We start from the raw sequence: 23208 nt of genomic DNA on the forward strand, positions 1-23208 counted from the left end.
TCCAAGTTTTGTCGTTGATTCTCCATCCTGTCCTTTTACTGACCAAAACCGGTCATGGTGTAATAGTTCCATCACTTCAAAGAAAGCATTAATTTAGTGTAAAAACGTTCCTGGTAACCTTGAGAGTGATCGTTACCCGTGCTGAAGTAACATAATTACGGTCGGTGTTTTTTTTTCTTTCATTCCTTTCACTACCACTAAACCAAACCAGTCTGACCATCAGCAGCAGGAATGGACTCTTCAGAAACTATGGCCCTACAGCTTGTGCCGGTTCCTGACGGTCCTAAAAAGGTAACGCAAACCAAGCACAAAGAAAAAAAAAGCAATGAAAAAACAACACGAAGATCACTTACATTCACGCACAGCAAATCAAGCGCCCGGAAGGAAGGTCGACCAACGGTGGGCGTAACTGTCTTTGTCGTGCAAATAATTATGGGTGGCTGAATTAAAGGACCAAATGAACCGGGCCTGAATCGCTGGAATGAAGTAGATCGATTCACGTTGGAAGTTTTTTTTTGGTTTTTGGTTTTTGCCTTAGTACTCCCATGTACATACGACTGGTTGGCAAGATGTTTGGAGTTTGAAGAGGACAAACATACCTCTCCAAACACAGACACACACACACCGGGGCACACTTGAGCAAGCTTTCCGTGTTTGTTAGAAATTGAAAGGCGGGAAAGAAAAGTGGCTGGTCCGCTGTGAAGCTTTACTCCAAAACCATTAAAGGGACAAACCGTAAGATCGGATCTGTCCAAACGCCCTCCCCTAAGGGTAGCAATAGGAATGGTAACCTTTCCTTCGTTCATTCGTTGGTTCTGTTGTTTTTTTTCTTTACTCCTCCATTTTTCCTTCACTCGGCGGTGTGGCAACATTCGTGGCAAACCCGTACCGAAGCGACAAACGATGTCAGTTACGTTGTGACATTTCATGCACCGATGGCATCGTCGTGGTCGGTGCCATCGGTTTTACCACAGCCTCGGTGTATCCCGGTTGGAATTGTGTGGCAGAAAATTATGAAACCCTCGAGGTTGACACGCTGATAGTCATCGGTGCCGTTTTGGGTTGGGCTGCGAGAATAGCTTTTTTACAGCTTCGCTTTGAGGGGTTTTTTGTCTTTCTTTTTTTCTACGGTTTTGTCACTTTGCTTCCTGGGCAGTGTGCCTTCTTATGACAGGTTCACCAGCACACAAGTTGTTTAGATAGTTTTGCTTGTGATAATAAACAACGGCAAGGAGGGGTAAAGCGGGAAACAAAAACGCTTCATTAGCTAAAATCAGAAAAAAGCGCTTAATTTATATTGTCTGTTCTATCACACGTACCTTTATGTTTAGAGTTCGTGAGCCCTTCTTTAGTATGTAAAGTAAAGTTGTGTTCTCCTACGATCGTATATTTATCTGAATTCCCACATTAATTTTTCCTCCCTCTTTCTTTCTTCGTTAAATTTTCATTTATTTAGTCGTGTTTAGCACTGCGAAAGTTTATTACTGTTTGCTTTAGAAGTGTGTTTTTTTGCTTTCTGTTGAACAAATCTTCTTTCAATTCATCAACAAAGTATCTTTTTTTTCTTTCGGTTTCCTAGACCGTATTTCATAAAAGTTGCACAAAGCTATAAGTCCAGGAATCAATTTATTGCACGCCCGCAAAAACCTGCCACTTTTGCACTGATCGCTTTGATGTGTGTAGGTTTCGGGAAGGAAAATTTCCGAATCCATGAGAATTATTTCTTGGTGAAGGAATATTTGCGAAATGCTTGTCCCTGGAAAACCGCAGGTAAATGAAATGTGAGGTTCGCAGAATATTTTCCATTACGCTCGTCCGCTTTTCGCGATCATTTCCCTTCGTTTGAATGGAAGAATGGTAGCAGGTAGCAGTCGGATAGCTGCCAACTCCAAACGGCAAAGAACAAAGAGCCCGCTACATTCCAAAAGAGCACAGAACCACACACACACGCACGTGGTACATCCTATCCGGGTTCTCCAAACCAAAGGTGGAAAACGCAGGGAGCACATATCCAACGGCGACGGAAAAGCAATATGCAAAGCAATAATAAAAAAACCCGACGACGCAACCCGGCCACTTACACAAAGGAAGCGTAATTTTTCTGACAACACCAATGACAAGGCTTGACAAACGAACGAACGACAACAACAAAAAAAAAAAAGGCTCGATCTATCCTCGGCTCGGTGCAGCTTGTGGGCGGCATGTGCGCTTATGTAAATGTGCGCCGGGCGTGTACGCTCAACCGACGTGCGTACGTGCGTACCGGTGGTCGAGGAAAATTGTTTGAGCTTGTGTGCTATCGTGCTTGTCCTTAAAACTTGTCTGTTGTCATGGTGTTTGTGTTTTTTTGTTGTTGCTTTCTTTCCTCAAGCCATAAAGGGACCGGTGTACATTCCTGGCCCAGGCACTGGCACGGTCTATCGTAGGTGTGTGATAACTGGAACAGCCGCTGGCAGATTTGCGGATATCGTTTTTTTTTTTCAAGAAGACGGCTTCCTCTTTTTTCGGAAACGAGCATTTTCCATTTAAATCGATGCTTCGCAATGTTCCAACACATTCTGACGCGCATGAAATGCCTTAACAGCTCGTTTTGCATAGCCCCGGTGCTGGCCAGGAGTACGAACTTACCTTTCCCTCGCGCTGTATAGGTAGAGTGTCTTTCACGGTCTATCGATTTAGGTTCATCGTCACTCCAGTGCTATCCATGCGCCCTAAAAAAACCTGGGAAACACCTGACAAATTCAATCAAAACCGATTTCAAATGGTTTAAAAAACGTCTTAATTGTTTTAATCAAACGCAAACCGAACCTTTTCCGAGTGTTGTTCCGAAAGGTGTTCATTTGCAGCGCACAAAAATTAATGAAACCCGTTCCGCACTGCTCACTGCTGTGAGCAAAACAAAGCTTTTAACGTTCGCCTGAGTTGTTGTGCTTGCCATAGTAACGTGAGCAATGTGAAGCATAATGTGAGCAACCTCTTTATTAAATCAAGCACGAGTCAAGTGTTTTGTTGTTTCTTTGCGATAGCTTTCGGTTTTTTGGACAGGGTAACGATAACTTCATGATGATATGATCTCCTTCCCTGCTTTCACAGGAGTGAGAAGGATGAATTATATAAGGATAGCGTTGGTAAATCATAACAAGTGATAACTTGTTCAAATAATGCAGAAGTCACTTGCAGAGATCAGCTCATATTTACTCGTTTCGATGCAGGTTAGTCGATGAGTGAGTTATCATACTATTTATTAACAATTAATTTGTGTACTTCGAGTAACATAAAGGACATTAAACATTGGACTGTCATAGTATCAACAAAATATTCATCTGTTTAAAAATAATTATTATACCTACTTATTTCTAACGAAAACGATATTTTCTATAATTTATATGAAAAGTATATGAATTACCGTCGATTAATAAAGTAGTTGGTTTATCTGTTGATCATTTTTAAACTCTTCAGTTCAATTGTTTGACTGTATAAGCTAGTTCATTTTAAAATAGTACATTTTATTACAACCGTTGTATTCCATTAGACGCTTTAAGTTTGAATTGATAAGGCACTAAATATTTCAATTTTATTTATGCGCCATATTCAAAACTATAAAATACACCAATCGGTAATATAAATAAAAATCTGCAAAACATTCCTGTGGTGCAAATATGTCATTCAAACATCATATTTACAATGGGGAAAAATAAAAATACAAACCAAACTGAATTCACTGCTGCTTTCGGATGCTGGCATCATGTCACATTGTTTTACTATCGTTATAAACATTTATGTGCCAAACACGGCAAAACATAGCACCTCGTATCAATTTCCCAAACTGGTCCACCAATCGATTGTATCGTACGGGTAAGTTGACTTTATTCCACTGTTTCCTTTTGGATCGCAAGCATTGGCTCTTACCGCTTGAGTTTCCGAGTTGTGAACGTCCTTAACCGATAGTAAAATATGTCAACGACACACCAATATTCGACTGCAAATGTTCCCATCGGTAGATGCAGCAAATGCTTTTGCTTTTCTCTTTTTTTTTTTTGGTAGTATAAAGTTGCACAAATGTTGATGCACAAAACCACCAATTGGATGGTGGCATAAACATCTTTAAAACCTTACCGGTTAGATGCTGCTGCTGCGATGGTCAACGGATCAAGCAGAGTCGGGCAAAAGGCGATTGGAGACGACCATTTGCTGGTGGTATGCTGGCCATTTTATTTCCCGCCGGCTTACGGTGTCAAATTAAATTCCATCCATTGGCGTTGTTGTTTGCTGCGCTGTGAAGGGATGCAGTCAACCATTTGAATGTAAATATTATGTACCATAATTTACGCCGAAGCACTCGCACAACTCGTCCGTCCGCTTCGTTCCCAGCTTCGGTGGCACGGCCCCGCGCTGCTTTGCCACGGCAAAGTGCAACGATTGCAGATTGCAATCAAACAAACAGACATACTTTACGTTCAACTATTCTACGCTTCCCCCCAGAGAGAGTGTTCGGGCAGAAAAAGAGACCGTGGCAGCGCTTTCGATGCTTCTTCAACCACTCTCAACTAAAGTGCCGATAAATTTTCCATCCATTAGATTTTCACTTCACTCTCTCTCTCTTCCTCTCTTTCTCTCGCTTTCCGAAACGCGACCAGCAAGCGCATACAGCCCTGTCAAGGATGGTTAGCAATACTTACTGTCGACGGCAGTGCAATGGAAGAACTTCAAGGAGATCTTCGCATTCTTCGGCACAAACGCTGCCAATGTCGAGTGCAGACGATGGTTCCGCTCGTACCGAAAAGCCGAAAGCTTTGCCCGTTTTGGAACAAACCGGGTTTCGCGTCACACTTCTTAAGCATATCCGTAGAAAACAGCAGCCAAAGGACTTTTGAAGGATCTGTGTAATTTTCCCATCGCAATCATACCAACGGCAACGTGACGCATTTCAAACATTTTCGCTCCATACCGAAGCGTAGGGGTGAGCTAGAAAAAGTGGGCAGAGAAATGGGGTTAAGCTTTACCCTGTCGGAGCTCATTTTGCAGCAGAAAATAGCAGCATAACAGTGGCATGAAATGAAGATTCACACCTTCTGCTCAACCAGCGTGAAGCGGCCGCGTGTGTTTTCATTGTTCGTTTTTTCTTTTGGTCGATATGGATCCGAATCTGGGTGAAAGGAGGATGGCACATTTCAGCGTGTTTTTAATTATTAATCCTTCGACCTTTGCTTGCGCCATTGAATTGCTGATTGGATTTATGAATCATTTAAGCGTCAACCAGTGTCGCGATTACTGTCCCGGGTGTAGTTTTGTAAAAAGTGGCAATAGTGGGGTTTTTTTGTTGTGTTCTTATATAAAAGCTCTTACATAAAACACTCGTTTGTATTACGTATTCGATTCGTATTATAGGTGAAAAAGGAACAATAAGGCCTTTCCGTTCTATATGAATAAAAAATAGGCGGAAGGAGAAAAATTCTACATACTTCTACCATTCAATTGTTTTGGAATTTATTTTCATATTTTTTTAAAAGAAATTCATTATTAATCGCATTTATACTAAAATGTCATTACTTCAACAAACAATGTAATAAGTAAAGAAATTCCAGGTGTAAACGATCATAATTTATTTAATAATTCCATAACAAAAATATTTTTTCCATGCTCTTTCATAAACCAAAAACATGTTACACGATGTTGTAAAAAATAAAATAAATTTTCTTTATAAAAAAAAAAAACAAACAAAAACACCCCGCATTGCTAATATGAACAGCAGGGCAATCATATTTGTAGTCTAACAATTAATGGAAAAGTCGGATCCTTTTCCACCGTACCGACCAAACCAGACAGAAAACACAGTCTGCTATAATACTGTCGACGTACACGGGAACCAATCAATGTGCCACACAATCCAGGAATGTGAGTGAGTGTTTTGTGAGAAAAAAAAGGTGCCTGGCGAAACTATAATCGAATGTCACGTGTCACTGAAATGGATTATCCGTGTGAGTATGAACGATTGTTAAAGGGTGTCGGAAGTGCATGGAATGGGGAGGAGGAGAAAAAAAGGAGGCAAAAAGAGCGTGCGAGGACAGTCACTCCCTGATAAGATAAACCCTCCGGAACAAATGACAACACACGGGCTCCAGGTTGGACAACAATGGAACTTCAATGCTGGGTGGTGTTATGCCATGCAGCTGCTCCACGGTGAGTTTGCTACCGTTTGAATGTGTGTATGGGAATCGAACACAAAGCATGTTTGGTTTTCATTTTCATCTGTTTTCTACTTTATATTTCATTTTAATATAGATAGAAATAGAGGCATTTGGACTCTACTTCTAGTGGGAAAATAAACTTTGTTTGGTGCTTTAAATACTATTAAATATTTCCTTTTCACTTACAACTTTAAGGCGTAAGGTGAATCTTAATCCAACAAACAAAAGGAAAAGGAATTGTGTGTGATGTTTCGAACCTACCCCTAAAAAGGCACCCTTAACTATTGTGGTCTAATTTGTGTGGTGCGTACGCAATCATCATTAGGTATGGATTTCGTCAGTATAAAAATTTTTGCCCATCATCGGTGTATCATCATTCGTGACGTTGCCCCATGTCAGCCCAGTCATTCCTAACATAACGGATTTACCACGTGATTCGTTTTGTAGTTAATTGCATTGTGTGAGCAAATTGAAACCGAGCACAGACGAATGCTTATACACCCGAGTGTCTTATAATGGTAGTTTCTGCACAGTCTCTGGCCCAAATGTGTGTAGGATGAAATGCAACCAAATGGGTTGGGAGCAAAACAAAAGCACAGCAAAAAGCTCAACACAAAAACACTCAGAGAGAATGAGAGAGAAAGCACCGAATCGGTAAAACTTTTCTTTCTACCTTGATGGGCAGAATATCATCATCTTTGGCGTCGAATTTACGTCATACTAAGAGCATGTTCATGTTCTGACGCTACCATAGAATGACTGGCTCAATGTTTGTTTCCTTTGCTGAGGGGTTGCTTCGGAGCAGATAACTTTAGCACCTCAACAAAACCGAACAAAGCTGGCTGCTTTCATTCCACTTTCATTCTGCCGGGTGCAACGTTTGCACGTTTGTTTCGAATTGGATTGGACGGACATTTTCCCACACCCCGTGATATGAAAGAAGCATCCAATCATGTTTTGCTTTGTTTTCGGTATTTTAGCTCAACATGTAACACTTGCCCTTGGTGTTGGTTCACTATATTCCCATCAATTTGCACATAGCAGATGAAAAAAAGACTGTATCAAATTTATAATACTTGCCATTAATACACTTTGCTTTTTCTGTACCTTAGAGTGCATCCCTTCATTTTATCGATTGCGTCAATCAACGCAAACTATTTACGGTTCGATCGGACCGGCAAGTTTAAAACGGATGTTACATGAAAGAAAAGCACATTGAACGATACTTCAAAAGATGCTTCGGTGGTAAAGGTTAGTCAACCGAAAAGGGTGCACCTTTCACGACGGGAAATTAAATGCTTCGTGCCGACGGTACGTTCGATCCCTAACCCCTTAGACATCCCGCTCAAAATCCTCTACAATCAAACGAATGAATTGAAACCGGGTCGTACGGAAATGGTGGCGATACGGTCACTTTTCGTAAGTGTATTTCCAAGACTGACTGTCCGAAAATACTACCAGAGGTTTCAGGTTTGAACCGCATAATGTGTGGTTCAGTCGTGTGTCGGGTTGTATAAAACACCGCCTAAAGCTGAGCCTATTTCAGGAACTTCGAAAAGAGTTCCCAGAGTTGACCCAGAGCTGCTTCAAAAGCGGCCACCAGGAAGAATGTGGAGTGTGATTTGTAGTCTGCTATCTTGTAACTACGGGAAATTAAGATGTCTCACAAGTGTCAGAAGATTGATCGCAAAGGTCCAGGGTAACCTATGCGTAAAAATGGTAGCAAATTCATGGAAGACCGGGTGTTTGCTATGTGTAGGGAAAATTAACTGTCCGTACTCTGTTTCATCTGTGTATTGCTGGAACGATAATGTTAGTGTAAGTTGGGCGGAAATTAAACTTCAAGGTATTCCTACTTTTTCTCTGTTTATGGTGTTAGGAATAAGAATCCCAAACCAATATGAATAGTTGTAAAAAAAGCAGTTAGAAATAAGTTTGTATTAGTAAAATTAAACATTCTCTTCAGTAGACGAAGTATCGCATATAGCAAATGTATTATTGGGTTTATTTTTATAAAACATACTCTCTCCACGAAACAAAACCCTTTTTGTTTTGTACTGGATCAGATTTCTCGTTGTTTCGCACTCATGAATAGAAGCAGAATGCTGTAAAGCGAAAATCGTTTACAGATTCGAACGAATCTTGGCCAACCTAGATACGAAGGATGTAATTTTATCAGATCTGATTTCGCTTCTATCACATCAAACGTGTCCTCCACATCATCATCCGGATGGAGAGAAAAAAAGGATGAAGACGTGAAGCTTTTTCCACCACACCCACGGTAATGTGCTATTCTTATGCTGTGACGCCATTTTTCCAAAAGGCAGATTAGAACTTTTCTCGTCGCCATCTTAAACCCCCGACCGTTGGGCGATAGTAGCAGATTGAATGCATTTGTTTTTCGTTCATTTTTGTTTGTTTTGTTGTTGTAATCGATTGGTTTTCGCATCCAGTCGCAGCAATACTAGATAAAGTTGTAAAGTAAAATTGAATCTATTTTTATCACGACCCAACCAATCACTTTTTAGCGCCGTTCGCTTTCGATTATCTTGCGTTGAATTTTCTAAACCAAAAACCCCAACACGTAAAGAAATAGAAACGTTTGCCGTTTTCGTTCAATAAGGCTATTCAAAATGATAATTTAATTAACGCTTCCGTCAAATCGGTAACGCTTCCTTCGCACGGCTGGCATGTAAAGCAAGTGCGGCACTTTGGTGCGAAAAGTTTTCTACGCGCACAAATTTTCCATTCCACGATGATCAGCATTTTGGAGCGTTTGGAGTGTTCTTTTTTTTGGCACAAAAAAGGGGGAAAACTTTCTTCCGATGAAGATTGCTCCCTGTGTGTGCCATCTGTCGAAATATGATGCGCATCGAAAGTTTAGCGTACTGCATGGACTATTTTTGTTGCTCCTCCCGTTTCCCCAAAAACTTCCCATCCCGAATGGCCAAATAGTCATCCAAACAACAACCAAAATCAGAAAAAAAGGTCAATCGCTTATTTACCAAATTGCTTTCTAATTCTGCACCAGATTATTTCCCAATCGTACTTGATTGTGTTTAAATTTGTGTGACCACCGTTTTGGCTGCATTTACGGGGGGTTGGTGGGCATTCGGGTGCGCTTTGATTTTGCTCCCCTATTTTCGAATGTTATCCCACGGTGGCTGCTTGTTTGGGATTTTCATTTTATTCTTTTATCACTTTCGTTCCTTACCCGTCAGCTTGGTCTCTTAAGCTAACAGCCAAGAATTGCTTCCATTTTGTTTTCTTTTTCATACTCCCTAAACACTCGTTGGGTGATCCTGTTGGGCCAGTGCTGGCAAGGCAAAAAGGATTTATGCAAGCGTTTTGGTGTCGTTGTTTCTTTTCCCTCCCGTTTCGTACTGTCGAACGGTAAGCTTTTCGGCCATCTAATGTACGGTCGACACTTTTACAATCATCAACATGTCGCTGCATGTTGAATCAAATATGTGTTCACCAAACCGACACTGTCACACCTTTTTCGCAATGAAATGATAGAAAGAAGAGAAAAAAAAACCGGTACACACAAAATAAAGGCAAAACTTTGTGCCGAGTGTGAGAACGACGAGCGTTGAGAACAACATCATGGCCCACGGTTATGCAATCAGTCCTGTCGCCCTGACTGTTGGTCGACACTGTATGCCATCCGTTTTCCTTATCCAATGTACACAAACACACGCACCTACACACAGAACACAGAAGCATGTTTCTGTTTCGTGTGATGATTTTCCGTCCGCCCATGCTCAAAAACAACTACATGGCCAGCCCACTTGATTGGCGAGCTGCTTTCGACACTGATGATGCTCCTCTAGGATTTTTTTACTTCTTTTCGTCCCCCCATACCCCCTTCGATTCGTTCCAAGAGCGAACGGGTCAGTTTGGGCTTTCTGCTGCAGCGCATATCACATTCATCGTATACCGTACTTGCTGGTTCGGAAGCACATTTAAGCCATTACAGTTCGGTGCTATTTTTCTTTCGTTTCGTTTTTTTTTTGTTATATCTCTCCACCCTGACAAAACCGTAATGTAGTCGTATCCTGGGGTGAATGTGTGTCTCCTTCCCTCTCTTCGGTCACCCCCTCGCAAATTGAAGCTCTGTACAGCACAACACCAGCATCATCATCATCATCATCATTATCATCATCATGATCACGGTAGTACACCGAGCTGTACCGCTCGGTACGATAGAGTGTCTTGTTGGAGGTCAAACTTATGCTGGTTCTGACGATGCGTTCACGAACCGATCCACTTGCCTATCGGTGCGGGTGGGAAATTAATCAAAAATCGATCAACATCATGTTTATCCCGACCGTGGCCGTCCTCAACGATGAAGCAGCAAAGGCCGTCTAGGCGGTGGGTATGGGTGCATTTGCAAAGGAAACATGGCAAATGGTGGCCGGTTCGGTGTGTATTGCTAACAAGTGCTTAGCAGCAAAACATCGATGCGCTGTGTCGCTCGATGTGTTATAAGACTTTTCTTCGCAAACGAGCAAGCATTTTCCCATCGAACTGGTGATGATTTGGATTCAATCGTACGTACGGGTGAGCTTGTTTGCTGTTCCATTAGTACTTAAAAGTGAATGATACATTGTCGTGTTTAACGGATTTGCTTTGACCATTTAAATTATCATTAAGTCGTAGGATTAAATCTTTTCTTGGGCCGCGCTAAGCAGCGATCCTTCCCGCGTTCGAAAGTGATACAAAAATACTAAAGCGTTGTAGAAAAGTCCTTAATAGGTTTGTTTCTTTTGACTACAAGCTAATACAAGGATGTTCGTTTATCTCTTACGAATGATAAGTTCACGAAATAATTGATTATAAAAAAAAACCTACATACATTTAGTTGACAACGATTAGTCTTTCCTCTTTAAAAGTATTTAAAATGGTTGAACCTGTTTTATGTTTACCTTTTTCTCACCTTTTTTCCAACAAAACGTTCTCACCTCTGCTTTTCCCTTTGCACGGTGTTGCAAACCCCACAAAGGGGCTTCGTAATTATTTTGTTTAGCAACACATTTCGCAACGTTCTCCGTTCTCAACTTATTGCTTCCGTTCTAGTAAAAGGAGCGACCCGTGAAAGAAAAAGGGGAAACACTTTGAAGTTAAATATCCGATCGAGATAGAAACGATAGTGAATTTTTATTTACCCTTTTGACAGTTTCGTTTTAATTCAACAGACACACACAGAGACAAAAAAGAACAGCAACGGAAAAAAAGGTGAAAACACACACATAGACCAAAACACCTCTAAAGCTTTCAATCGGCACCTTTTCATTATCTATCCACCCCGACCCCGTTTTGCTGATGATGCCCGATCGCACCGGAGGTTGTGTTTTTTCTTTCTGGCTGCAAAAATGCTGCTGCTTCCAGAATGAGCTTTACCTGTTTTGCACGTTCTTTCTGCTACTTAGAGACACGATGTCTTCAGTGTCCAAAAGTCCGGACTTCCGGTCTGGCACCATCAAATGGCTGCCGGTTGCGTTTGGCAGAACCCGGTATCAGCTCACTCCCTCTGTTGGTGATAATTTTCAATCTGTTTTTCCACTTGGACTGCGGTCACCGAACCGCATCTTCCGCATAAGCCTTCCCCTCTCGTCCCACACTTCGTCCTTTGCTCGGATGAAACGCAAACGAACACAAATACAAAGCATCAGGGCGGCATCAACGTAGGAGGGAGAAGAAAAAAAAAAGGAAAGCAAGCCCAACCCTGAAATACCAATCACCTTCCGGCGCAAAGCCTTAGATCGAACACGATTTAGACACCCTCGCATTCACACCAGGTCCAGGGGTAGAATGAGGGGAGAATCTCATCACAGCAACGGCAAAAACAAGGGTTTTCCTAAGCACCAGACCCCGGTGCAGGGTTGCCCACAGCTTCAGCACACAACAACAAAAAATGCTGAACTCCTCCCAAGAATTGCCTCCGGTCAATCGACCGCGGTTTTGTATAGGGTTTCTTTCACAGTCCTGCAAGAAAAAGGCTCGATTTTACTGTTGGATACTGCACATCAAACGAGCTCACAGAAAAGGGCTCAGAGTTTTGAATGTTTTTCCGATTTTTTTGTTTTGTTTTGGTACTGTGCTGATTTTGTTGTGGCTATGGCTGGTTCTGATTCGTACCTTTATTTTTCTTCCTTTCCCACCCCGATGATGAAGGTGTCCTTTCACCGGTGTTGAACCATCTTGTGAAGGAACGTGTAAAATATCCAAAAGCCCGTTTGAAGATTCCACAAAATCTTCCATTCACAAAAAGATGCTTAAGTGTTTGAAGCAATATCAAATAAACGATTCCTTCACCATTCGGTTGCCTATCGCAATCGGTTCGTTTTTCATCGGAAGGTGTGTTTCGGTGCCTCTCTCTGTTGTGTGTATTGCGATGAACTCAACTGATCACTTCGTCCGTTAAATGAAGTATTTGTTTTCAAGGAAATAGATATCCCCAAAACACCGGCAAAATGGGTCCTTTTTCGGAGGGTTTCCAAAAACCCGATCGAACTAACTGTGTCATCTAGCAGCATCCCTTGCATAACTATCTCAGCAATTTCTAAATTACTTTCCGGTCGTTTTGGAAGATTAGTGTGAGTTTTCTTTGAAATGTACACTTAAATCATTCATTCATATTGAAACCACCCATCACCCCGAAATGGGAAACAACTTCTGTACGAAATCAAAACGAATGAGCTGACGAACGAAACCAATCACTTAACATCCATGTACATACCTACCGTTGGGGCTTGTGCTTGTGGAACTTAATAATTTTCATCGCTTGTACAACGTAACGTGCGTTACGCAGCGCAACGCTGCTGGTGGACCCCCGCAATGCCTTCGAAAGCTTCATCGAATATTTGCACCGAAATTCATTTTTGATAGATAAATGTTTGCTCAAAGCAAAGCACCTAAACTTGTCCAACATTCAAGTCCGCTCGTTTTGTGCCGGAGGCGCAGTAACGCAGCATCCCATTCCTGGTTAAACATTATCATATCTGTCAACTAAGAAGGCCCGGGTTAATATCAAACGAAGTATTGGACAAAGGCAAACAAACCCAGCATAAGCAGAGGCAGCAGCAGCGAACCCGGCCCAATGGCTCTCGGTAATGGTAACGTCGTGTCGGTGCTTAGGCTTCAGCTGGTGTCGTTTTGCTTAAAGGTTGGGCATTACCAGACCAGGCCTGGCTATTACACTTTGACCTATGGATGTATATTTTTTTTGCTTCTTCTTTCGCTTAGTCAAGCGATGAAAGTGACTGAATGGATGGGAAAAAGCACATAACCATAACTTCTGAAAGCTCCGCAAGTTCGGCATCTTCTCAGAAGGATAATCGTGTTCTTGTCCCTACGGTGGATATATACAAACTACGAGTTTTGGTTGGTATCTCTCAACATGGTGAAAATTGGTTTTGAATAGCATTTCCGAATAGGAATTCTATTCCACTACATATATACGTAACTCTACTGTATTTCTCTAAAACTCCATTAATTAGAAACCACAATCATATAATGATGATATCTTTACAAAACATGGTATAAAACTTTGTCCACCAAAATTGCTAATTGTTTAAAATTTCCAAGAATATAAGACCCAATACTAAGAAACCTTAAGTCATTCAAAGTCCTGTGGACATACGGCAATACCAGAACGGCAGCCAATTTATCATCATCGTTCTAAATCCATTTGCATCCGTTGGAAATGTCATTTCAATCAAGCTTGACAGATCTGTCAGATACTTTCTGCGTTCGGCTACATTCGAACTGTGTTAACATTCTTGGGAAAAAAAACCGCCGTACGTCATCTGTCATTCGGAAGTCTACTACAACCTTCCAGCTATTCTGCGACTTTTTCCGAAAAAAATGAAGCTACTGATTTGCCCGAACACGACACGGAATCAGTCGGAACTGTAAAACCTCAAACAAGTATTTTTTGCTTCCGATGAAACTGTTGTAACTGGACAGTAGACATATGCACGGCGTGATCCTTTGCTGTTGCACAGGCCCCTGTTTGTGGCATGAAGGGATTCCTTAGTCGGATGGTTTAGCGAACATTCCCATCGTTTGCCTTCACGATTCACATTCGCTGCTTGAATGATATGGCATAAAACGTTGTCCCGCATCGGGGAAAAGTGTCTACGAAATCCTCGCTCCCCTCACACAAGAAGGTTGCCGATGACTCTGGACAAATATTTTCCCAAAAACCCCCCGGGCTTCAATATTATTCGCGCCGTAGCATTTTGTTTGCATTTTTTAATTTATGTTGTGCCATATCACTTTCTCCCGCGCAATGTGCTCTACCGACACCGAAACGAGGCACCATATCGAAGGCGCACAAGACGAACACGTGTTTTCTTGTCTGGTTAAGTCTATTGTTTGTCTAGGCTCGTGCTGTGCACACACACACACAACGGGGGCGACCTTATCACGCACCGCAATGGCAATCGCCTGAGTTATGCCGGGTGAACTTTTAGGCTTTCCACATTCCACGTGTGTTTCGAAGAGAGGGACTCTCAAACCGAAGAGCCGAAAGTGTGTTTGCGTGAGACGTCATACATCGCCACGCAGCTCCAGTTTTGAAGTTCATGGGGATACCTCGTTTTTGACACCGCAAACTGTGTACCGATGTGAGGCAAACGTTAATTTATGATACTGACTTACGGGCAGAGCGTACTCCCGGTGAGCGTAGGTAGCGGACCCTATCCAATGCTGCAGTGTATAAATGATGGATGTGCCTTTAGCTAATGGGTGGACATTATTACTGCAAACAAAGGCTAAAAACCTGTCAAACTTTAACATTTTCCCTTGTACGATGCTTTTAATTATGTACAATGTTCCGTAAAGCTTCATGAAAACTTTTTTTTGGATAAAGTTTACCATTGTACAACTCATTACACGGATCAGCTGTCGACAATGGGTTATAAAGAGAGAGGAGGAAAAATCATCTTCGTTTAATGAGCAGTAACTAAAGGAAGGATTTACATTCCGTTTAATGCAGGAAAATAAACTCAAGGATTACCTGTAAACGTAATTATCGGCTTATACGAAACCAAAATCTTCGTACACCCCAATTCGTCGACTCTTTCTCACCGATAATCAGTTTAAATTACAAGCGAATTCTTGCTGCCAATGAAAACTTTTTCAAATGTAACATATTTTACAAAGCTTAACTTTCATAGCTTTGTTATCAGAAAAGGGAGAAGAGAGAAATTCAATATTTTAATATTTTCTTCATTAAATCCATATATGCCATATCCATGTTCAGTGTAAAGTTGGTGAGAAGGTGATTTTTGGGCCTTTTTTCCGGGAATTGCCAAACCTGCGGTTTTACGATGTGCAAATCATACTTTTTTATTTGAAAAATTCAATTACCTATAACACAAATGATACAAGTTAAATGAATTTTTTAAATTCTCTCGCAAGACTCCTTTTGCCCTTCATTAAATGGTGGAATCTTTCGCTTTATAACAACAAGAACTTTTAAACAGAAGGTTAAACTGGTTAGGTACCTGTTGCGGACAGCGACTTACATTCCAGGTAGGCACAACGTTGGCATGTACCGCACCCACTATACCGATGCTGCTGTTGATCGGTCGCTAGATTAGTTCGCACTTCAGGCGCGCCGATGTTCCAATTACAGCCGAATATTAATTAACACTTGCCGCGCTGGACTTTGATCAGCCGAAGCTTTAGCACACCCTCGAGGGTCCCGACAGCTTCAAAAGCGGACGAATTACTCACGTCTCCCGCCTACGAACCGGTCACCGGTAGCAGCAGCTTCAGTGACGGTTGGCCATGAAGGAGGCCGCCATCTTTCGCCAGAAGATGAACGATTTTTGCTACAAAATATCAAAAACCCCATCCATGGAAAACAGGCATCGGGATGGGACTGGGGATGGCAAAAGGGGTGAAAATCTTTTGATCTTGGGCAATGTAAAGCGGGACGATAGCTGAATGAAGAGTGTTTTGAAATAATTAAGAGCTTTTAAAACGCGAGTGCTAATTTCACCATGCGTTCACAGAGTAACGACCGAGTTCGGGTGAAGTTTGTCCACTGGAATGAGTGTACAAGGAGGCAAAGCATTAGTTTTGTACGGTAATCATAAGCCTTTAATGATATTTTCTTAAAAGGGTTAAAATTAATTTAATTAAACAAATAGTCATCCATTGGTTGTGGTAGAATATAGTTTTTCTTATACGTTACATAGACGCAACAAGTTTACCATCTTTCGAAAAATCATGCAAAGTTCGTCGTGACTTGACCTTGAAAACATTCGCCCATTTGCACACCACACGACACAGGGCATACGGTCCTGCGAACAGGGTCAAGCACATCCAGGCACATAAATCAAGCGGAAAATAATTTCTGTTCGTTAATTTATGTGAATCCGCTTGCGTACGAGCGCGGTACATAATATGCTGCGGGAAATGTGAGAGCAAAGCATAGAGAATGAGAGGGAGAGAGGGAAAAAAAGCAACATCTCTCGCCCACCACGTTGCTTTTATTGGTAAGTGAATCGTAAAAACAACATTGGTCACCGGTTGGCACATTTTTGTGCGATGCTTTTTTTTTTTGTTTTTGGAGGGAAGCTTATGTGAACATGCAAAAAGGGAAGCAAAAGATGATGCCCGGAGGCCTAACAACGAACCACCGGAACACCGTGCTGACCGGAGCGAAAATGCGCGCCACAAACGAAGCTGCTCCGCTGCCGTGTAGCACTTTTGATGTAAAATCGATAGCTGTTTGCGTTACGGTCGGGTGTTTGCCTTAGCACAACTAGTTGATTGCAACGTAAGCGAGCTGTGTTTATTATTTTGATTTTATTTTTCACCACAGTACAATACACTTGGAAACGATTTTCTTCCTGATGATGCTTGTGTATACGTTTAAAGCGGGCCATACTTAACTGCTGGTTCATTTAATTGTTCGACCGATAGTAGAGAACAGCTTAAATGCAACGTGTTCGTTTCATGATTTCCTCGAATTTAAGCCGTAAATAAAATTAATATAATTTTGTTTTAATCAGATCAACCTTCTTCTCTGGGTCATTGTTTCCTTATTGCTGTGCAATTACAACATTTTGCGCATGCCTTTTCATAAAAATCGTTTGTTTTTTTTCTGACAGTGTACATTCCCTTTTTCGGTTAACATGTTTGCACAACAGCTTTCGAGCCTAGTTGATGGCTTACTTTCATTTTAGTTTGATTGCGAAAGATCCTACTATCGATTACGCTATCATCATCGGATAAAACTTTCAACAAGTTGCTTCACATTTCAACCACCCCGAATATAACCTCCCTCTCGTTTGTGCTTAACAACCACCCCCTTCCAGTGTGATGGTTTTAATTAATTTTTCTCACCAGTTTTCCAACGGCATCCAAACCTCCCGCGGCCCCCCCATTCCAAACAGGGGATGGGAGCGATAAAAATTGAAAACTAATTAAAATTTAACAATCCCTCCCGAACGGCGTGTACCGAGCGGGAAAATAAAACAGCACACCACCCCTTCGCTGTTCATGTTCATGGCGTGAAAAGCGATTAGAAAAAGGTGACACTGAACTGCCCAGTTTGGATCCACACCGTGGCTCGTCCGTGAGTACTTGCGCTACTTAAGCGCGAACATTTTGCGACAACCGAAACAGGGAGGAGGGCTGAAAATGGGGACCAAGAGTTAGAGCTGTGTTCACAATTGTTCTCAGCTAATGCGCGTCGCAGCATTAGTAACGGAATGGGCAAATAAGCTCCCAAAGCTCGAACGTCACTTTTGTCACTTTGTGTGCGAAAACTCGAGAAGAAGCTGTGCTTGGTCGACACGGTACAAAACCATTTCAACAATCATTTCAGGCAAAAAGGCGGCCAGTTCTGGTGGCCGGTACTAATTTCTTCGCAACACATTTCCGGACTCGCTCGAGCTACTCCCACCCCGGTAGGTTTTCTTTTCGGGTTCGCTAAAACAATGGCACAAAAGTTCGAAACAATGGGCATCGAAACGGCCAAGTAGCGAAACTCCGCCCGGATGCAGTCAAGCACCGGTCAATTGTCTTTTCATGCTCGCTCGGCAAAACTTGGCCCGGCCCCATAGCCAAAGTCCCCAAACGTACCGCGAAGGAAAGGAAAACTTTCCCAAAAACAACACAACGCACAACGCTGACTAAAACGGCCTGTTATGTGTTTGAAAAATGTAGCAACAGGCTCGACCGACGAAGCATTGGCTAGTTTCGAGATAAAATATGCAAAAGTCTTACCGACCCACCTCCGTTACCCCCCCCCCCCCCCCCCCCTTCCCCCGGCACAAACATTGGGTCCCACGATGAAAGCGTCGGGTAAGTTACAATCAATAGAACATCCGATGGACATCCGTAAAGGCAGATAAAGTACCGTTCGGGGTTCTGGGGGACGTATCATTTTCTTGGAACTTGCAAGCCCTTTTGCATTCGGTCCATTGGAGTGTGTGTACGAATTGGGAGTGGTTGCTGTTGAATATTTAAACACAAACTCTCCTAGGAATAATTTAATTACGAAAACAAACACCCTTCAGAATTAGCACTAGGTGGAAAATTTGCTTGCGCAACTTGCTTCCTTTTGGGGGGTTCTTTCGGATATGGTTCTTTTGGAAAACATTGTTTGTCGTTTTTTTGTGTTATTTTTTGCTCTTGTTTGTTTAGACCTGATCCGTGTTTGGCGTTATAGTTTGTCCCTTGAACGCCTCGCGGATCGTAACGGTTCATCCATTTTGCTGATTTTTGGTATTTTCAAACCGAAAATTTCCTTTTCGACCGTCGCCCTTATGCCGGACCATGGTTCCGCCCGCCGCTCTGTACCCGATGGAGCATCGCTTTTTTATGTTTCGTTTAATGTTCTTTTTTAACTAACACGTTCTGCTGATGGTAGTGTTTTATTTTTCTGCACTCTTGTGTTCTTTACAGTCTTTTGTTTTCTTTTCCTTCTTTCTGCCATTTGTGCCACCGTACTGGTTCATATTTTAATAACTTACTCAAACAGAACGTGCCCGGAAAGTGGGGTGGAAATAAAAACGATCAAACCAAGCCAGACCGATCCAAATCAGGTCTATTTGATTTTAATTCAACTTTTAATAACTCTTCCCTAATGTTTTCTCCCTTCACCATTTATGTATCGTTTGCAGGTAAGGAGGAAATGGGGGCACCATGTTGGAAAAGGAGTATACTGGGACGATAAACCAAACGGGGCAAACACAATTATGTGCCTGTTCAGCAGAATCCTAGCGCTGCTTAGCCTTCGTGTTATCATCTTTGCTCAAGCACACTTTTCTGTGAGAGATTAATGAAATGTAAGCAAAGGTAAACATCCTTCTTTGAGGTTTTTTTTTCGTGAAAGCGTTTTCTTCTTCTGTTATTGAGTTATTGAACAAAATAAGTAGTTTAATGTATTATATTCAAAATTTATTTCATCTGTATCATGATGAAAATATGTTTAAAGTTCGAATAAAATAATTCTTTTAGAATAATTTTCAACATAATTCTTCGTAACATATAGTGTGGCATGTAACACAATTTATTCGATTCTGTATATAATCCAATCGTTGCTAATGAAACTTATTCCACATTTCAATTGCTATGCACACACTCACACATCCTCACGCCATTTCCCGGTCACATTGCGCAAGGGGTCCTTACCAACCAAAGGGAGGGGGAAGGGGAGGGTTTTGTTTCACACGGTTTCGAAGCAATTTCAGCACAGAAAACATCAAACACATTCCGATTCGCTTGTTTGAATGGAACTCAGTCCGGGCTTACAATTTCTATTGCACCCCACGTACGCAAGCAAAACGCCTAACGCTCAGCAATGCAATATAGACCTCCGTGCACTAAGGTTGGAATGTGAAAATAAATGAAATCCTTTGCATCGACTAAGCACACACTCGCGATTGTCAACATTGCGATCATCGGCGGGAAGGGGGAAAAACTCGTGCAGGATCATCAACCGTACCCGACAGCACACCCGAACACAGCCACAATGGTTCCCCAAGGACCCCCAGGGTCGCTAGCATGACAAATGCAGCAACGGTGCAGTATACGTTGCATGATGCTTCAGCATGTCGCTGACGATGCTCTCAAGTGCAACGCTCGCAATACGAACCCGCCTTTTGTGTTCGGACCCGGTGGTGGCACTCACGCGGGACACGCAACTCTATCGGAAGCATTAATCATTCCACTTTATCTACCCAATATTGTCACAACGTAATCAATTCATTTATGCTACACAAGCATGATAATGATAATGTGCAGGGCGATCTAATCTTATGCAAATGTGCCGGCATGCCTATACAGGGCAAACGGAACCTACTTCCGTGGGCGTAGACCAAAAAAGGGACCTCGCGGTACTCCGTGCTTAGTGCCGTGATCATCGTCATTATCGAAATCTTCGTCACTAGCAAACTGGGGCAGGCCTACCGAACAGTGTCACGATACTCGGTCGTGGTGGTGATCTGGATTGGTTGTGATTCGTATCTTGGGCCCGGGGGTTTAGCTGTGAGTAAGTGCTGTAATATAATGAAAACACTAATGTCCTCATAGCTGATGGGTTATCTGTATGTGCGGAATAAGTAAGGCAATTACTGGATACAAAACATCTCATCTTAATCAGGTGTTTTTCAAAAGTTATGAAACACAATAATAATCCAATCTTTATCCATTTTTTTAAGTGCCGAACATTATATTGAACTCTCCTTTAAATTAAGATAAATTTGATAAAAGAACTTAATCTCAAAAATCTGTTAACATTTAATAATAATCAAATGTTTTACAGATAGCAAAAGTATGACGAAAAATGTGACATTTCATGGAAGCTATTAATCTATCATTAATATCAGCAATGCTCATAACTTTTAATCATTATCATCATTATCATCACGATGGTACTCGGTACAATGCATTTCTGCTTTATATAATCCTTCCTGCTTGAATGTGGAATGACCAATTGCAGCATTTGACTATTGATCGCACGTTTGTGAACACCTTTCCATCAGATGAACGCATATAATTGAATCAATAATTTATAAGCGCTACATTAATTCACCATAGCGTGCAGCACGATTCCGTCCCGACCCGACCCGAGGTGCTCTACTGCCAATGTCCATCCCGATCCTCTGATCCCTTTAAGAAGCCCTCCTTTGCCGTTTCGAGTTTGACTCCATCTTTCGATGAACGATACGGCGGCGGCGTTGTCTCAAAGGATCACTTGAAAAGCAGGAACAACAACAGTCCCGGGTGCAATCGTTAAGGTCACGCACAGTAGACCCATGGTTCGAAGCGTTTGGAAAGTTCGTATCCGTTGCATTGCAGTGCGGATCCGGGGGCCTGAGTGGCATTCGCCCGGTATTGTTAGCCGACCCGACCCCGACGGTATAATGTAAGATCCCCGTAGCATCAGGATAAAAGCTATGCTTATTGTGCTACTCGGGTGTAACGTGACCAGTAATAGACAGACAAAGTGAGTGATAGTATCAACCTGTCGTTTTACGTTGACGTCTATCCGGTCGACTCGTTGTGCTGCTTCCTGTTCTGCATCCGTCGTGTCCCGACGTTGCTTCGCCTGATTCGCATTCGTGCTGTGCAGGAAGATAATGTTTACGGCGAGTGTATTGTTTGGTTCTTCGCTACGAAGAACCGCCGCTCACTGTTGTCACAGAGGAAAATTAGGTTAGTGCTGCTTCTCCATGCGCATACATTTGCGTTCGGTTGGTGAATGTGTACGTCACGATGATTCATTTATAAAATAGATACTGCTCTTTCCGGACACATGACGTGAAGGCAACCGTATTAACTTCATTACGCATCACCCACAGCTTAAAGACGTGAGATGCTAAGGTGTTTTGAGCCAATGTAGTTTAGCCAATTCGGCAACAGTTGGGATTCTCTAGATAAACGACTGACGTCACGAATAAATATGAAACAATGTTATTACGACCTATCATACTGTGACCTATCATAACAGCGTTTTAACTCACTATCAAAACTTTAATGTTTAAAGAAATTTCAAACCAAGCCACCTCTAACAACTTCTACCGTAATCAAGCTACCATCAACTGTCTATTGATATTGTCAGAGCTTAACGTCCTTGAAACTGGCCGCTAATTCTACACAATAAAGGATGGTAACAGACACTGGTTTCATTCTCTCTTGCTATCTCGATACGACAGAGCGAGTGGCGTATGAATATCCATTTTAATAAGGGTTGAATTTGTACACATGAAAACCGTTCAATTTTGGAAAACGTAAAAAAAAACACAACCCACCAAAGGGCCTGGTATGTACGAAAGATACAAATGTTTCTGCGCAATCATAAAATACGAAGAGTGTTTGCGACTTTGAAAACCCTCCGCGTTTTTTAACCGCAACGCAACGGTTTTTTTTGCGGCGGATTTTGTGTTCAAAAATATTGTCAGGCCGCTACTGCATAAAGAAAACGATATACAAGGGATTTTAAGGTGGCTTTAGCCTATAGAAGATCAATGAAGAAGTGAAATTCATTGTACATTAAGGTGTATGTTTGAGAGTGTTTTCTGCTCTGTTCTGTTTCTCGTATTGAACCAATTGCTTACTCATGAATTTTACATTAGAAAGCAACGAGATTTGTTTATATTGGGTAAAGAGTATAAATTTCAATTAGTTTTAAAACCACAACTTCTCTTCGACAATTTACCAAAAAAAGCCCAAAGAAACGTACTTTGCTTATAGTGATAAGTCTGATAAAGAGTTTTACTCGAATTACTTACTCCAGCAGTCCAATCGTACAATTATCTACAAATTTATTTAAAATGTTCCTCAAATATGAAGTACCATAATGTATGAAATTAAATATGCCTTCTTTAGTTAAGTTGGGTCTTAGAGAAAAAGTAGTTTTAAGCATTCCAATACAGAAATATAATTGGTTTTTAAGGAAAATTACGAATAAAGTTTAACAAAAGTACTAATTTTATTTAATTGAAGAATATCAATTTCCCACACTACAAATTTCCAATTCAATTACACA

General features: G+C 41.7%; 1 protein-coding gene across 11 annotated transcripts in view; it reads left to right on the plus strand.

Annotated features, from left to right (window-relative positions):
• The window catches only part of LOC125764703 (uncharacterized), a 178594-nt gene that overhangs the window by 64065 nt on the left and 91321 nt on the right, over positions 1-23208 (plus strand). Inside the window, exon 1 of one of the 11 annotated variants that reach the window (XM_049429232.1) lies at positions 18605-19514. The exons of the other annotated variants lie outside the window; for them this stretch is intronic. The gene's annotated coding sequence lies outside the window, so the exon portion shown is untranslated. Of the gene's footprint in view, positions 1-18604; positions 19515-23208 lie in introns of those variants that run through there. 11 annotated transcript variants of the gene reach the window in all.

The sequence above is a fragment of the Anopheles funestus genome, chromosome 2RL (genome assembly GCF_943734845.2).
Source record: "Anopheles funestus chromosome 2RL, idAnoFuneDA-416_04, whole genome shotgun sequence".
Lineage (NCBI taxonomy): Eukaryota > Metazoa > Arthropoda > Insecta > Diptera > Culicidae > Anopheles > Anopheles funestus.